Consider the following 17,399-nt stretch of genomic DNA (forward strand, 5'->3'; position numbering starts at 1 on the left):
CTCACTACCGCCAGCGTTTCTCTTTTCGAGTTCGTTCTGTTTTTTAAGTACATTCATTTCTTTGTAGCGATTACCGAGCCTAGTTAGAACGCAGGTGAGAGTTTGCGCTGACAAGGAACGCGCAGATAACACAGGCCTGAGAGAGCAAGGGTGACGTGGCGTCGTGGCCATGCCCTCTCCCCTCACGCAACGGCTGGCGCACAATGGCAGCCAGCAGGTGTCCCCGTTCACCCGCTCTGCTACGTTGAACCGTGCACGTGACATGGCGTTGCAGCCAATGGTAATTTAGCTGCCGTTTCGCTGCTTTTGTCGCTCAGTGGGCAGTTTGACGCCACTTTATAAAAAAAAATGAAAAAGAGAAGGAAAAGAAAAAGAAAGGAAGAAAGTATAAACCACTGCGGTTTCTCAATGCCTACGGCGCTTCGCTGCTTATCCCGAGGTTGCGGGATCAAATCCCGGCCACGGCAGCTGCATTCCGATGGTGGTCGAAAGGAAAAAAAGAAGTTTGTGTACCGTGCATTCGGCGAGCGGTAAAAGCCCCAGATGGTTAAAATAATTCGAGAGTTTCCCACTACTCATAATCAGATCGTGGCTTTGGCATGTTAAGCCTCAGAACATGCTAAAAATGTTGCCTCCAGTTCGGTGTTTTCCACAGTTAAAGGGACACTAAAAAGAGAACCAGAATTAGTCTAGCCTGAATAGACGTTCTTGTACAACTTTAGTTTCGTTAACTCCGCAGTAATAAGTTTATTATTAGAAGAGAAATTTAAGGCCACAGTTGATTTTTTAAAAAAAATTTCGCTCTGAAACGCCAGCGCCTGCTACGTCAATATGACGTCATGAATATTGATGTACCCTACTTGTATTGGGGCAGTTGGGGCTAAGCAAAAATTCTTAAGGCGGATCTAGCCTGGCGAGACGCTTGCCGCCAATTTCAATACGTGAGCGCCGTCTTTCAGCTAAGTTTAAAAAAGCAAAAGAATACATATGTTGTGCAATGCGTCCTTATGGAAAAACGCAGTGCCTGACGGGTGAACAAGGATGACGGTTTGGGCGAGTTCATATTCAATGACGTTTTCTTGAATTAGCACAACTCGGAGCAAGTGACGGAAGCAGGACAGACAAAAAGAAACAGGAAACAGGGGCGCGCTAGACTTACAAGTATGAATGCGGAAAGCATTATATGGCTCATGAGGAGGAAAATCCGGCGTTGGCCTGACCTCACGATAGTCCAAAAGGGCTACGAACCCTCGATCTTTGATGGAAGTCGAACCCACGACCTTTGATGGTGAAAGAGAATTTAATTTAGGCGCAGGTAATTAAGGTACAGTTAATTAAAGCACTCGAACCCACGAACTTTCGTTGGAGTTAAACCCACGTTCCTGGGTTTTAATTAAGGATAAGTTAATCAAGGCACAGTTAAATTAGAGTTAAAATACTAGAACTCACGACCTTTGGTGGGAGTCAAACCAACGATCCTTGGCGTTAATTAAGGCGAAGTTAATTAAGGCACAGTTAATTAAGATAGAGGTAAGGAGCTACGTTAAGAAAGAAGTTCAGAAGTTAAGAAACGTTGATTCTTTACACGATAAAGCTATGGCTGGCGAGCGTATACACCCGTTTCTCCTAATCTTGCTGTTACTTCAGCTTCTGTTATTTCACGTTAGAGCTGATTATACTTCAGAAGGAGCGTCTGTTGGGCTAGTTGGTTTAACATTGTAAATTCCTATTACAGTGAAAAAATACACATACACATAAAGAAGACACGACAGACGCGCTCGTCCGTGTCTGTGGTGTCTTCTTTGTGTGTATGTGTATTTTTTGCTCTGTATTTGGAATTTACCGAGCTGATTATGATGACGTCCAATAACAGCGCACATGTTGAAGTCATGGGCACAGCCAGAAACCTTGCAGGGGGAAGGTAGAAAACCGCTAGCTGATATTTTGATCTTAACACTGTTGCTGCGCTGGCGCAACTGTCATTCAGACAGCGCTTCGTTTGTCCAACCTTATATTTGCCACAAGACCAAAGGAGCCTGTGCGCCACACTTCGTGCTCAATCTACAAATTTAATTGCAAGTCCTTTTGGACAACCTCGACCTAGTACATTCGTAAGATGTATGAGCTTACAGAGCTTTCCAAGCTCATTTGGGAGCAGAAAAAAAAAAGGCTATGCAAACATTCGCACGCTGAGCGATCTTTCATTTTAGATTCTGGGAGACAGTGTGACTGTAAAGAATCACACCTACTTTGCTGCCCAAAGGTACCAAACTTGTGTTTTGCTGACTGTCATTGCGATAATCATTAAGGGCCTACCGCAAAGAAATTTCATTGCGATTAAGTTTGTTATGAATGAGTAGTGCACCGGCTGTCCCAACCATCATGTACCATGATTTAAAAATATGCGAATGCCACGTAGCTGGACAGAAACAAGGTAATGTTGCTTGCCCTCGCTTGGAGATACTCAGATTATTCTTTTTCCTTCCGCCTAATAACATAATTAGCCTTACTTAATTAATCAATAAACCAACTTCTCAAATAGTATAATTTGATGAAAAGTTTCAGTGAGAAAATTGTAGAGCAACATAAAAAAAAAAGAAAACTCCTGATACAGCTTTCTACTGCTCAATACGTGCTACACAAAGGTGTTTTTCCGAGCGTGAAAGAAGCCCGCCAACACACGGGAAGTGCCTCGAGCGGCCAGTCGCGCGGCAATTTCGCGTGCCCTTCGTGGCTGTCGCTATGTCTTAAGTCACAGCGCGCTACCTCTGAGATTTTTCGACGTGCCGCGGGCAGCCAGCGGCACCGCCATATATCGGAAGCCATGCCGTGGAGCCGCGCTACAGGTCATTTAATTTATTTCACCTTACGGGCCGGAAAACATTACATAAGGAAGGGGGGGGGGGGGGGGGGGGGCTACCGGTGCTCGTTCAGGAGTTAACATCAACTGTATCAACAAAAAACACATAATAAAAGGAGACCATGAGAACGAAATATTCAGCAAGAAAGCAATGTATCGTCAAGATCTAACTTGTAAGTTGAGAACAAGGTAATTATACAATAGTAAACGTGATAAATATAGCACAACAAATAAATAGATAGAATGCGCTGTGTGTGATTCCTGCTCAATGTGGCGATGCATCTATGTTTAGCGTGTGTCAAGGACGATGATCATTTAGCATTGCGCGAAATATTTTGCGGTCAGTGGATGATACAGCCATGTCGGGTAGATAGTTCCAGAACGCATATTAGCCTCAGGGAAGAAAAAGGAATCAAATGCCAAAGTGTGGCCACCAGCGGGTCACTTCTGGCTAGCGGTAATGATAGCGTTTTTCTCCCATTTCCGTATGAAAAAAAGATTCTCGGGTCTCGTTAACTATCGCCTAAGAGGCGCGAAGGTGAAATCCTTGTAAATGCCTTCTGTAATCCACCCTAATCTTCCTTCATCCAACTTAATACATTTTAATCGACTTTAATTCTCCTTAGCCGACCTTAACCCACCCTAATCCACCTCAATCAAATCCCTAATCTATAATTAATTTGCAAGTCATTAATCATCTCTTACACACGGCTGGACATGCTTCGCTTCTGGCTTTACTTGGGTGGCGTTATATTTTCTGTACCTCACAACGCGACCTTGAAACATAGGCATCTAAGCCTTTCCCCCGAAAGCGGCTAATTTTGTGAGCCTTTCCTGACGCTTCTGCTGGTATTTCAAACCTCCAATTTTATGTCGGTGCTCCTATATATCCACGCTGTTCTAAACTAGGCATTTTACGCGGTCCAACTTTTTGCTGCATTTGGTGCTTAACATGGAGGTTTCATACAACGATTACTGAGGGAACTCTGGCGCTAGTGTCTACGGGAGCTGCAACAGGAGCGGTTGAGCCAGCATCGGAATTATGCGAAGTACACGGATTTGCCTAAACTTCGTCGCTTCAAACGGCTCCGCGACATTGTAAATTTGTCATTTTCAACAAATTACTGTGTAATAGGCATTTAAATAAGCATTATTAAATTTGTCTGACGGCAGAATTCGAACACAGGACCTCCAAGCATAAAGACCCGATTCTGAAACTATTACGCCACGGGTGCATACATCGAGAATCGGCCTAGAACGCCCATATAAAATTATTGCGGGGAAACCAGTGTATTGAGACGCTTGGCGCGTTTCAATTTGGCCACCTCGGCCGGCTGAGCGGCTGCACTTAGTAGCAATCGTGCGTGTTCGCAGAGTATTCTGCACTTAGAAAAGCACAGATCGCTTTGTTTTTAGTACCATGAGGATAGATAAAACGTAATAAACAAAGTCACAAGAACGTCTTAATCCTTAAGTACGAAGATCAAAAAATCAATTTACTTCCTATTGTTGTCATGGTGGCTAAACGATGGCAGCGCCATGGTTCGCTCTAGTAATTATTGTATAAAACTCTATGGTCCTTAAGAATACGTTCTCCAACAGAGGCCTGTACCAACCGTCTTTTATTGGTTCAATGCAATCTACACTATGTGCACGGGGTGGTGCAAAATAGAAAAATGACTCAAGCGTGCATTCTGGCGCAAGACGTTCTTATTTAAACTCTATCTACGTTTTAGAGCATTCTTTGCTGCGCTGGCTTCCTTTTTGACTTTTTGAGAAAGGAATTATTTTTATATTTTTAAAAGCGTGCGTAAGCTCGCAAACGGCAAACGATTTCATAATGAGCGCGCGTATTTTAGTCTACCTTCTGTAATGCAGCATTCCGTGAACTGCTCTAAGTTTATGTTCGTGGACTCAGAACTATTGCATGGTAATACGGTTTCTGACATCGGCACGCTCTTCATGACGTCGCTGCGTGAAACACGAGCGAGTTTGAGCTCTGCGTGAAGCGTTTGTACGTGACCGCGGTACGTGATACGTTAGGCTTACTGGGCACGTGTCGCGTCTCCGCGTAACCGCGGCAGACATGTCATGAGATGAACGTTTTACCACACCGTCAGTGAATATATTGCCAGAGCGTATAATCAAATGAATGCTACAGTGAAGAATTAGGCTTCTAGAGCGTTCCACAATTCGATCCAGTCACCAACGCTATAACTGTGGTGCCATCTGCTAAACCAAAATCAAAACACTTTTCTGGATCAGTGCCGTTTCTCCAGGCCGAGGAACATCAAAACGAACCGCTTATATTAATACTCACGACAAAACGTTGCTAATACTGCGTCCTCAGCGTGAGATGAGACTAAGCGATGGGTCATTTTGACACTCATTACTTGCTTTCGTGTAATCCCTGTTTGACCCATGGCAACTGCAGAGCCGGTTGTTACGACAAATTGGGATTGAAACCGGTTATCGTGCGCTGCCATGTTGTTATCCAATCCTGGTAACCTGCCACGGAAGTCATCGGTATTAGACGCACATTCGAAGTGAGGCTAACGTACTTCGCGTCACGAAAATCTAAACCTCTCTCCAATCTCGCTAGAACCAGACGTGTAACATGTTCGTGCTGCGAAGACGGACGTCCTAGTTTCCTGAAACAAAAGACGCGAGGGCAGGAGCAGCCCCTGATGAGCTTCCACGGCGCATATCCGTCTTGCGTGCGGAAACCACAGAAAGCCGTCAGTGGAGGCCTATTGAAAAGGGGTGCTGGTCATTGGTGGATGCCAATCGCTCACGTAGCAGTGGCATGGAGCTTATGTCACGGAAAGCGAGGGTAATAAACGCATTGCTGCAGAAAATGTAGCTAGTCGAGATGGATCTTTTGCCCCACAGACTGTATGGAGCTGACTGCGTTTATATAAGCGGGCATAATTTAAACAGCGGGCGTTAAAGGCACACTAGCAAAGCATGTGAAGGGGATCACACAGACGACGGCGTTCGTGTCGGCGGTATCTGCCAGACGCAGAGTTTCCTGCGATAATTACTTAGAGGGAACTCTGGCGATGCGATGGGTCAATCATCATGGAAATAATGGTCAGTACAAGGATTTGTCTGATCTTCGTGCTTGTATATTCAGACGTTCTTGTCGCTTCGTTTATTACACTTTGTCTGCCGTCATTATCCTAAATTTCAAAGCAGTCGATACTTTTCGAAATGCAGTAAACTCTGAGAACACGCATCAACACTACTAAATGGAGTGGTTCAGCCTGATGAGGTGGTGAAGCCGAAACGTGCCGAAAGTCTCAACGCGCCGGCTTGCCCGTGAGAAATTTGTAAAGGTGCTCTATGGCCGTTTGTCGATGCGTGCGTCCGTAGCGTAATGCTTTCTTTTGTGCTAAAGGTCCTGTGTTGAAATCGTGCCATCGGATAATTTTAATAGTGTTTGTTTATTTCTTTATTAGACAGTATTTTGTTGAAAGCGATGAGTTTACGAAGCCGTTTGACGACAAAAGGTCGATGTTTAGGCAAACCTATGCAGTACCTATCATTCCCACGCAGGCTGAGTTGCCCCACTTGAAGCTTCGCTAGGCGCTAGCGCCATGCAGAGTTCCCTCGAGTAATTATTGCATGAAACTCTCTATGCCGCCAGATCGTTCGAAGCAGGCTCGGAGAATCGCAACATATGCGCCTCTGTTTCGGAGGCCCTTACAAGCCGTACGCCCTCGCAATCTGCCTCGCATTGGGTAAAAGTTTTCGAGCTAAAACGAAGAAGGCGGAGGAGGCCTAAGATAGCGGGGTTCCCACTCAGATTAAATGGAGAGTACGAGTCTCTGAAGTGTTCATGGATAAATCAACAACGACTCGTCGGTTCCGTCGTTGTAGATGTCAGTCGTCGCACAGTGAGACAGAAGTTGCGCCTAAATTCTTTTTCGACACCCCGGTCAATTGAGCAGTTGAGTGCGTTGCTTTTCATGACATACCTTTCCATAGAGACTTTCGTCCACGGAAGTACAGAACTGCTAAGGTGTTTACGTTCGAATTGCAAGCATAGTGTTGCAGTCACCGAGGCAGGGTTGCAAATGGCCCGCCATAGCGGCTTATTGGGTATAACTTTCTGCTGTTGAGATGTGATGTGCGCGGATTGCAGGGAACTTTGTGAAGCGAGAATATTAACCAACTACAGGCGGTCGAAATCAGTCTGAAGCCTCACACTATGGTTTCTTTAATGAGCAGAATGTAGGTTTGAGGCTTGAAACATTGTAATTTACTTTAATTTCTAGCCTAGCGAATTCGCATGGCGCTGTCGCAACTTTAGCGACGAAAAACTCGCCGCCGATGAAGCTTATCAAAGAACATTAGGAGAATTTATGTTTCGCTGCACAATAAATTCTTTACCCACCAGCTTAAGGAACTGTGCTACACACTATAACGAACATATAGCATACATTAGACATTGCTATATTAAAGAGCAAATATATTTCACTCGGTACATTGCGAACCAAACATTAGTTAGCTAGTAAATGCATTCGGCTAACAAAATGTTAACGCGGTACTTAAATTTAGCGCTTGGTGAAACACACGCTAACGAAAGGTGGTGTTCGAGGCATATTTAGGTTGGGCACAATCGACACATCAAATGATCGATCGATATTTCAATCAATCAATCAATCAATCAATCAATCAATCAATCAATCAATCAATCAATCAATCAATCAATCAATCAATCAATCAATCAATCAATCAATCAATCAATCAATCAATCAATCAAGCGGTTGATCGATAAATCAATTTAGTGATAGTGCGATGCGTGGCATGTGAGCACGGCTCTTTGGTCGAGCTGTTTGTGCTTTTCTTTTTTCTCACGGTGGCTAAAGTTGTTTTCTGGTGCGGTAGCTGTGTCATGACTCTAGAACTACTCACACGATTTTGCGAAAAACAAAATGTTACGCACAGTAACCAAGTCGAAATTGTTATTGACAATTCGGAACCCATACGGGATTCTTGTTCACAATCTCACATGAGATTGTGCTTTTTAAAGCGAAGCTTTCCTTGGCTTCGGTATTGGCGAACGTGATAAAATGGAATTTCAAGTCGTATTGTGTGTGGCGTCTGCTAACGGAACGACAAGCTTCCGTTAAAGAAAATGTATAGTAAACCACACCAACTTGCCGAGAATCAAGTTCTGAACAAACTGTGCTCGTCGTCGTTAGTTGCACAGCATTCAATTAACCGCTTTGCTTCAGCTTCGCTTCCCATAGACTCCAATATGAGCGTTGGGCATTGTTACGTTTCGCCTACAACGCGCGGTAATGCCGGCGCGGATGCAACGGACGCCGGGGCTTCGTTCAAAGCGGCGGACATTTTGGGCCGTTCGACGCCGCCGCAACGCCTCCCCGCCAAGCGTGTCCAGGCGTGTTTCAGTGCCACGTGTCTTTGTGCGTGCGTGTGTGTGTGTGTGCCCACGCTTGTCAAAGCGCGGCAGCCGGGGAGCGGAGCTCCCCAAGTGAGGTGCCAGGAGGTCTGTCCGTCGGCGGGTTGGCGATGCGTCACTACACTCGGTTCAGCATGTCTCTCGGCTCGACCGTGCGCGCCGTCGTGGGCTCATGCTCCGCCGTCGCGTGGGCTCATCCCGTGACCTTCCTTCTGGCCCGCGACGCCGAGAGTATAAGAGCAGCTGCCCCCGGACGCCAGGAGAGAGGCTCCGATTTGTACTGTTGAGTTACGTGCTCTCCCGTCTCTCCACTTCGGTCGACCTGACCGGCCGCTCTTTTGCTATGTTAGAATAAACAAGTTGTTCTGTTACCAGTCTTCTCATGCTTTGCCGGGACCTTCGGATGCTTCCAGTGCCCCAGGCCGCCAGGCCAACGCTACCCTTGGGGCTTGCGACCCATTCGCAATAACGGGCGTCAGCACCGAGACCCCAACAACTGGTTGCCAGCGGTGAGATCGCGACAACGGAGGCCAGCAGCGAAGAGATGCGGTTGAATGTATGCTGAGCAGCACAACGACCATCCGGGAGCAGTGCAACGAGCCCTGTGTGATGACTGGTTGCCTGCAGCGGAACGACTGCGCGGAATTCTTGGCTGCGAGGTTTGGTGAGTGCGGGACTTTCTTCTTCTGAGTTTTGCCAGGCTTTTGTTAGTGTCAGAAACAGAGCTGGTAATTGTGGTTGTCGTTGCTGCCGGGTTAGTTTGCGGCAAGACAATAGTGGACAGTAGAGAAAGCAGCCTTCAGAGCAGCCATGGATTTGAAGTCGTTGCGCAAACCGATATTGCTGGAGCTTGCAAGAGAGTTGGGTCTGGATGTCTCAGACAAACTCAGAAAACCAGAACTGCTAAGGGCTATTCTTGAGTTAGAAGCTGAGGATGACGAGCTGTCGGAATGCCTTGAGACCATTGAGGAGAGGGAGCGTGAACTTAAAGAACAGAAAGAGAAACAGGAGCGTGAACTTAAAGAACAGAAAGAGAAACAGGAGCGTGAACTTAAAGAACAAAAAGAGAAAGAAAAAGAAGAGCGCGACCGTCAACACGCTTTGGAAATGAAGCGTCTCGAGTTAGAGATGGAACGCGCTCGTAATGGAAGTCAGGCACACGGTGCAGGAGAACGAGTATTGTTCAAAATGACTGACCTGATGCGGCCGTTTAAGCTTGGAGAGGACATTGGTTTGTTCCTGGTTAACTTTGAGCGAACGTGCGAGAAGCAGGGGTTCTCTCGGGAAACGTGGCCACAGCGCTTGCTCACTTTGCTACCCGGCGAGGCGGCCGACGTAGTCGCTCGCTTGGAGAGAGAGGAGGCAGAGGATTTCGACAAAGTGAAATCGAGTCTGCTAAAAAAGTACCGGCTGTCAGCGGAGGCGTTCCGTCGGAAGTTTCGGGAAAATGAGAAAGGCAAAAGTGAGTCATATACAGAGTTTGCGTACAGGCTTATGTCAAACATGCAGGAGTGGCTCAAAGAAGAGAAAGCGTTTGGTGACCACGAGAAAGTTCTGCAGTGTTTCGGGCTAGAACAGTTTTATAGTCGGTTACCTGAGAACGTGCGGTACTGGGTCTTGGATAGGCCAGACGTTAGTACGGTGGCTAGAGCCGCTGAGTTAGCCGAGGAGTTTGTGACGCGTCGGGCTCGCGGAGCTAAGGACGGTCAAAAGGGTGAATTTGGCTCCAAGTTTGAGAGGCCGAAGTTCACACCCATGAGAGCAAAGGGGGATACACGTAGTTCGGATGCAAGTGAAAGCAGTCCGACCGAACGTACGGAGACGGCGGCAACCGAAGCCGAACGCAGAAAGCGGTTCGAGACGAGGCAAGCGCGCGTTTGTTATACGTGCCAGAAGCCGGGTCACTTTTCGGCGCAGTGTCCAGAAACAAAAACAAAAGTCGTGTTTTTGTCTTTATGTAGCACTGACGAGAACATGAAGCTTCTCGAGCCCTACATGCGAGACCTCCTCGTGAACGGGAAAGAGTGCCGAGTGCTTCGCGATTCCGCAGCTACAATGGATGTAGTTCACCCCTCTTACGTAGAACCCGATATGTTCACGGGCGAGTGCGCATGGATCAAGCAAGCAGTGGAAGCTCATAGCGTGTGCCTGCCGGTAGCAAAAGTGCTTATTGAAGGACCTTTCGGAGCACTTGAGACGGAGGCCGCAGTGTCATCTATGCTGCCCCCCCAGTACCCGTACCTATTTTCGAACAGGTCCGATCACCTCCTGCGCGAGAAGGGGCTTTTGTTTGGTGAGGCTAGCGTTCAGGCCTTAACCAGATCGAAGGTTCGGGAGCTCGCTGCAAAGGCGGTAGTTGCGGGGCCGACGTTGTTGAACGATGAAAAAGGGTCAGAGGCGCAGCAAGCTGGTATTCAGAGCACGCCCGAACTGAATAAAATTGAGCCTGTAGCGTTAAAGGCACCAGATACTGGAGAGGAAAATCCCGACACGGGAAAGTTAGAAGAGCTGTCTCCAGATTTGCTCATCGCGCCTACGTCAGACGGACTTAATAGGTTGCTAAAAGTCAGCCGGTCGGCTTTGATAGCCGAGCAAAAGAAGGATGGCAGCCTAGAAAACATACGCTGCATTATCAAGGAAGGTATCGCCAAGAAAAATGCTCGCTTTGTGGAAAGGGGTGGGGTCCTGTACCGGAAGTATCTAGACCGCAGGGGAGTGGAGTTCGATCAGCTGATCGTGCCTCAATGCTATCGTCAGGATCTGTTGCGCTTGTCGCATGGGGGTTCGTGGTCCGGACACCTAGGAGTTAAGAAAACTAAGGACCGTCTCTTGCAAGAGTACTATTGGCCAGGGTGTTTTCGGGACGCAGACCACTTTGTGAAGACATGCGACACCTGTCAGCGGGTGGGCAAGCCAAGGGACAAATCGAGGGCGCCGTTGAAGTTGGTACCTATCATTACGGAGCCTTTTAGACGGCTCGTTATTGATACAGTGGGACCTCTGCCGGTAACAGCCACGGGGTACCGACACATTTTGACTGTGATCTGCCCAGCGACAAAGTTCCCTGAAGCAGTGCCGCTTAAAGAACTCAGCTCAGTTGAGATAGTCAATGCACTACTGTCCATATTTGCGCGAGTTGGTTTTCCTGCGGAAATCCAGTCAGATCAGGGCACAGTGTTTACTAGCGCTTTGACGACAGCCTTTCTCGAAAGGTGCGGGGTAAGGCTGTTACACAGCTCAGTGCACCACCCCCAGTCGAATTCCGTTGAGAAGCTCCACTCCGTCATGAAGCGCGTGTTGAGAGCATTGTGTTTTGAACATCAAACTGACTGGGAGCTGTGTCTGCCTGGAGTGATGTTTGCATTAAGGACCGCGCCGCATGCGGCTACGGGGTTTTCGCCAGCTGAACTGGTGTACGGTCGCTCGCTGCGATCTCCGCTTCGCATGCTTCGTGAATCATGGGAAGGCAGGGGCGACGACCCAGTCGTGGTAGAGTACGTGCTTAAGCTCCTCGAACGCTTAAGAAGGGCACAGGAGTTGTCAGGTGAAGCAATGGCAGAGGCCCAGCAGAGGGCCAAGGTTTATTATGATCGGACAGCCAGGGCCCGTCGTTTTGAGGTGGGCGATGAGGTCATGATATTGCGCACATCGCTAAAGAACAAACTCGACGTGCAGTGGGAGGGCCCCGCACGGATTGTTCAAAAACTGTCGGACGTTAACTACGTGGTGAGTCTGCCAGGAAAGCGGAAAGCACAGCAAGTTTACCACTGTAATCTGCTCAAACCCTATAAGCAACGGGAAGCAGTGGTGTGCATGATGGTAAACGTGCCCGAAGAGCTTCCGGTCGAGCTTCCGGGACTAGGCTCAGTGACGAACAGGAAAGACACCGATCAAGTCATTAGTGACTTAATAAGTAAAGCATCGCTGTCGCCTGAGCAGAAAACCGAACTACACCAGCTCTTACAAGAGTTTCAAGGTCTGTTCTCTGAGAGGCCTGGTAGGACTTCTGTCCTTACTCATGACATAGAACTTACCTCCCCAGAGCCAGTACGATCCAAGGCGTACCGGGTGTCACCCCGCCAGAGCGATATTATGGAGGCTGAGGTAACGAAAATGCTACAGCTCGGTGTTATTGAAGCGGGTGAGAGTGATTATACCTCCCCTTTGATTTTAGTTGAGGTACCGGGCAAGGAACCTCGTCCTTGCGTCGACTACCGCAGGCTTAATTCCATCACTAAGGATCAAATTTATCCGATCCCTAACATCGAGGAGCGCCTTGAGAGAGTGAGTAGCGCTCAGTTTATTTCCACCCTAGATCTTGTCCGGGGTTATTGGCAGGTTCCACTTACAGAAGAGGCTAGTAGGTATGCGGCGTTCATTTCACCAATGGGGACATTCCGTCCTAAAGTTTTGAGTTTTGGTTTGAAGAACGCGCCATACTGCTTTTCAAGCCTCATGGATAAAGTGTTGCGGGGACAGCAAGAATTCGCTTTACCGTATCTAGACGACGTAGCGATATTCTCCGCATCCTGGCCTGAGCATATGGCGCACTTGCGGGCAGTGCTAACCCGCCTGCGCGATGCGGGCTTGACAGTCAAGGCTCCCAAGTGCCAGTTAGCACAGGCCGAGGTTGTCTACCTCGGACACGTGATTGGTCGGGGTCGTCGCCGCCCCTCTGAAATAAAGGTGGCCGCTGTGCGAGACTTCCCGCAACCGCGCACGAAGACCGATATTCGGTCGTTCTTAGGTGTCGCCGGCTACTATCAGAGGTACATCCCCAGGTACTCTGATATCGCGGCTCCCTTAACGGATGCTCTAAGAAAGACAGAGCCGCAAACAGTCGTCTGGGACGAGACAAAGGAAAGAGCTTTTAGCGCCCTAAAGAGTGCCCTAACAAGCCAGCCTGTGCTACGATCGCCCGACTACACAAAAGGGTTCGTTGTTCAGTGTGATGCTAGTGAGCGAGGCATGGGCGTTGTACTGTGCCAACGGGAAAATGGAGAAGTAGAACACCCCGTCCTGTATGCTAGTCGTAAGCTGACGAGTCGTGAGCAGGCGTATAGCGCCACCGAGAAAGAGTGTGCGTGTATCGTGTGGGCCGTTCAGAAATTGTCATGTTACCTAGCCGGCTCGAGGTTTATCATTGAAACGGATCACTGCCCTCTCCAATGGCTGCAGACCATCTCTCCCAAAAATGGCCGCCTCCTGCGCTGGAGCCTCGCTTTGCAACAATATTCCTTTGAGGTGCGTTACAAAAAAGGGGAGTCTCAACGGTAACGCCGATGGCTTAAGTCGAAGCCCCTAACGTGGGAATCAGCCTCAAAATTGCTTGTTACTGATGTTTTTCTTCCTGAGGCAGGATTTTTTTTACTTATTGCTTTTGTGTAGTGTTTCAAAGTGATGATGTGCTTTCTAGTGCAATTTTCCGATTTGTGGACGCGTTCTGAGTGCTGCTAAACTACGGTAAGGAACTAGGCAGCAGTATAAAAGGGGAAAGAGCCTGGCAGGGCTTAGTGAGGGTTGTGCCGTGCTTGCTGACTGAGCGGTTGACTTTCAGGCGTGGTTCTAACGCTTGCCGGAAACGAGAACAAAAATGTCAACTCTCCCGAAGTCACTTTGCAGTGTCCTGTGTGAACCTGAACGTGAGAACGAGGCCTTCTCTGTGCGCTGCGCTCAAGAAACGCCAACGGACGCCCGACTTCGGTTATGAGCATCATCGAGCGACATCCCTCCGGACAGCGGATGCAGTCCCCTGACCATCGGGATCTCCTTCCCCCGGCGGGGCGGTCTGTTACGTTTCGCCTACAACGCGCGGTAATGCCGGCGCGGATGCAACGGACGCCGGGGCTTCGTTCAAAGCGGCGGACATTTTGGGCCGTTCGACGCCGCCGCAACGCCTCCCCGCCAAGCGTGTCCAGGCGTGTTTCAGTGCCACGTGTCTTCGTGCGTGCGTGTGTGTGTGTGTGCCCACGCTTGTCAAAGCGCGGCAGCCGGGGAGCGGAGCTCCCCAAGTGAGGTGCCAGGAGGTCTGTCCGTCGGCGGGTTGGCGATGCGTCACTACACTCGGTTCAGCATGTCTCTCGGCTCGACCGTGCGCGCCGTCGTGGGCTCATGCTCCGCCGTCGCGTGGGCTCATCCCGTGACCTTCCTTCTGGCCCGCGACGCCGAGAGTATAAGAGCAGCTGCCCCCGGACGCCAGGAGAGAGGCTCCGATTTGTACTGTTGAGTTACGTGCTCTCCCGTCTCTCCACTTCGGTCGACCTGACCGGCCGCTCTTTTGCTATGTTAGAATAAACAAGTTGTTCTGTTACCAGTCTTCTCATGCTTTGCCGGGACCTTCGGATGCTTCCAGTGCCCCAGGCCGCCAGGCCAACGCTACCCTTGGGGCTTGCGACCCATTCGCAATAACGGGCGTCAGCACCGAGACCCCAACAGCATGCATAACGTTTCCTGTGTCACTATGCCTTTATTCTTCGCCAAAGGTTTTCTAAAAAAATTATAACACGTCGGAGGAGAGAAGCAGCTGGCGCTTCTACGAGGTGTGAACGTTTCCTTAGATATATCGAATAAAAAAAATTACGGCAGATACACCGTACTTGTTGGAATCTACTCTAAGAGAAGCTTTCTTGAATCGTGTGAAACAAATGCTTTCTAAAGAAACATGATGCCTACAGTGGTACTTTCTTTCTAACTTATGCTATTCTTTATGCCTTCTGCTTATGCACAAACGCAACGCCTCATGGTATGCGACGTGGACGCAGAGATGACTTGCAGGCTACTGCGACGTATTGAGAGCGGTGAAGAAAATATTGTCAGCGAAATTGAATGCGTACAAAAGTACAAAACATAGAGATCACTCCCACCACACTACGCGCGTGAGCGTGTATACCTCCAGCTGAGTGTGTACGGCGAGTTGTCCGCTGTAAATATCCTTGGTCCTGTGAATGTTCTTCATGCTTTTCCTCAGCGTGCCGTAGCCGTGTGGGTAACCCCTCGCCACGTCTGCCCAGCCTGATGTCGACGCCGAATACAGAGGAAGAGGCAAAGACTCCACGTGCTACAGCAGAGAGACTGTAATGCGAACGCATTATCAGGATTACCATGATTCTAATGCCCTAGAGCTCGCCTAAGAAACCATTTAAAGCACCTGCGAGGGCACATATCAGGCATTGATGTAAGCATCGACCTAGCAAGTCGCCACCCTTGGTTTCAAAGGCTCTAGCATTGGCCCAACTTTAAGTGCACGATCTCCTCGATCGGCTCAGATTACTGTTACACTGCCTCCGGGATCAGCTCACTTGGCAAGAAACAGACGGAGAAACAGAAAACGCGGCGTGGGGGAAAAGCAAAGAAAGCATCGCCTTAAAATGGTCAGCATGGTGCTCGTTATTACAGAGACAAAGGGAAGCTTGTTTGGACATTACGAGATGTAAATGCGCAAAACGCCATGAACTGCAAATTTCACACTAAGAAAAAAATCACCGCCCCTTTTAATCTGTGAAGATGGTCGAATAGCGAAGCTGTGTTAGTTACACCGATTGTTACACCATGCAAGTCAAATTTAGCAAGTAGTGTATATGGTAAATCTTTTGTTTCACCATTCTTTCATCTCATTTTCGCTTTTGCTTGGTTCGCGTGCTGAGCATGATTTAGAAGTACTTTTTTTCCGTTCTTCCAGTGTTTTTTTTTCTTTTTTACGCGTGAGGTTTCTGTCCTTATTTTGCTGCGCTTTTTTTTCGCGTGCAAGTTGCACCGTCCCTTCTTGGCGCGCCAGTAATGAGAGGTAGGTTTGGCGTGAAATAAAAACCATCTGATCTTTCCATTGTTGTAGCTGGGAAAGAATGTGCGCAACCACTAATCCAAAGCTCCGTATATTGGGCGCAAGGTTGCTTGTGTCCGATGTCTCGAGTTTGCTCGGTAGCGAGGTTAGCAACATCCGCCCGGCGTTGCCGCTTGCGATTCTTCAAAATTGCATTGCTTCAAAATTAAATCTGCCCGTCACGTAAGACAATGAATGGCTCATACCCCCTTAAGCAGTGGCACATACCCCCGTAAACGCGGCCTCCTCATTACGTCGACAAAAGTGAAATGCTGCGCTGGAATGACGAGCCGCAACGGAGCCAGCTGTGGAAGAAGACGACGACGACGAACGCGGGAGCACTGGCACGAGCGCGTTCGCGCGGTAGCGCCGAGGGGCGCCAACGAGCCAGCTGTGGAAGAAGACGACGACGCTCGAGCCATTGTTGATGATAGTTTTAACGAACTCCGACAATGACGGCGCAGGGTCCGCATAAACAGCTTCGCTGTAATATAACATCATTCCACAGTTGTGCCACGCAGGGCTTCAGAACACAACTTTCTATACCGAGGTAGTTAAGAAGTCTACTCAGCCAATACACGGTGTCAGAAGATAAGCGCTTATGTACTATTTTTTCGTTCCTTGGGTTCGTATTTCAGCGTACTTCAAGTCTTTCTTTCTTATACAAACGCTAGACGCGACGGCAATCACTAATGTACCTTAGGGACGGTACTGCTGGCATTCACCACACAACTTTCTATACCGAGATAGTTGAGAAGTCTATTTAACCAGTACACAGTGTGAGAACATAAGCGCATATGTACTATTTTTTTTTGTCTCTTGGGTTGGCATTTCAGGGTCCTTCAAGATTTTCTTTTTTAAACAAACGCTAAACGCGACGTCAATTACTCATGGTCCTCGTGACAGAAGCCCTGGCATTGCCAATGGAGCCAGATACACCAGGCGTGGCTGACTTAGCAAATCCTAAAAAGCCATAGAGCTTTCTCTCGTTATTTAGCAGATCTCGTATGCACATATGTTTAATAGCACAGGCAGCAATATTTTAAAGATCCAACAGTAAAATTTCTTAAAGTTCCTTCATATCTTTTAAGCTAACGTCGCCTAATGCAAAGAAAATTTAAGCCTGAAACAGTGCCGTAGAAATATTCGTCAGTAATGTATGCCGAAAGTATGTGGCACGATGTTGACGTTTCCTTATTGAAACTGTTCCCTCTACTGCACCGAGAGTTTCAGCATAGGCGATACCTTGCACGTACCAGTCTGGCAAGACGGCCACACGCATAGACCAC

The 17,399-nt window shown here is 48.3% G+C and overlaps 1 protein-coding gene across 2 annotated transcripts in view; it reads right to left on the reverse strand.

Annotated features, from left to right (window-relative positions):
• Positions 1 to 17,399, reverse strand: part of LOC126531997 (cell adhesion molecule Dscam1-like) — a 296,924-nt gene that overhangs the window by 125,649 nt on the left and 153,876 nt on the right. The gene's annotated exons all lie outside the window — the stretch shown is intronic.

The sequence above is a fragment of the Dermacentor andersoni genome, chromosome 5, assembly GCF_023375885.2.
Source record: "Dermacentor andersoni chromosome 5, qqDerAnde1_hic_scaffold, whole genome shotgun sequence".
NCBI lineage: Eukaryota > Metazoa > Arthropoda > Arachnida > Ixodida > Ixodidae > Dermacentor > Dermacentor andersoni.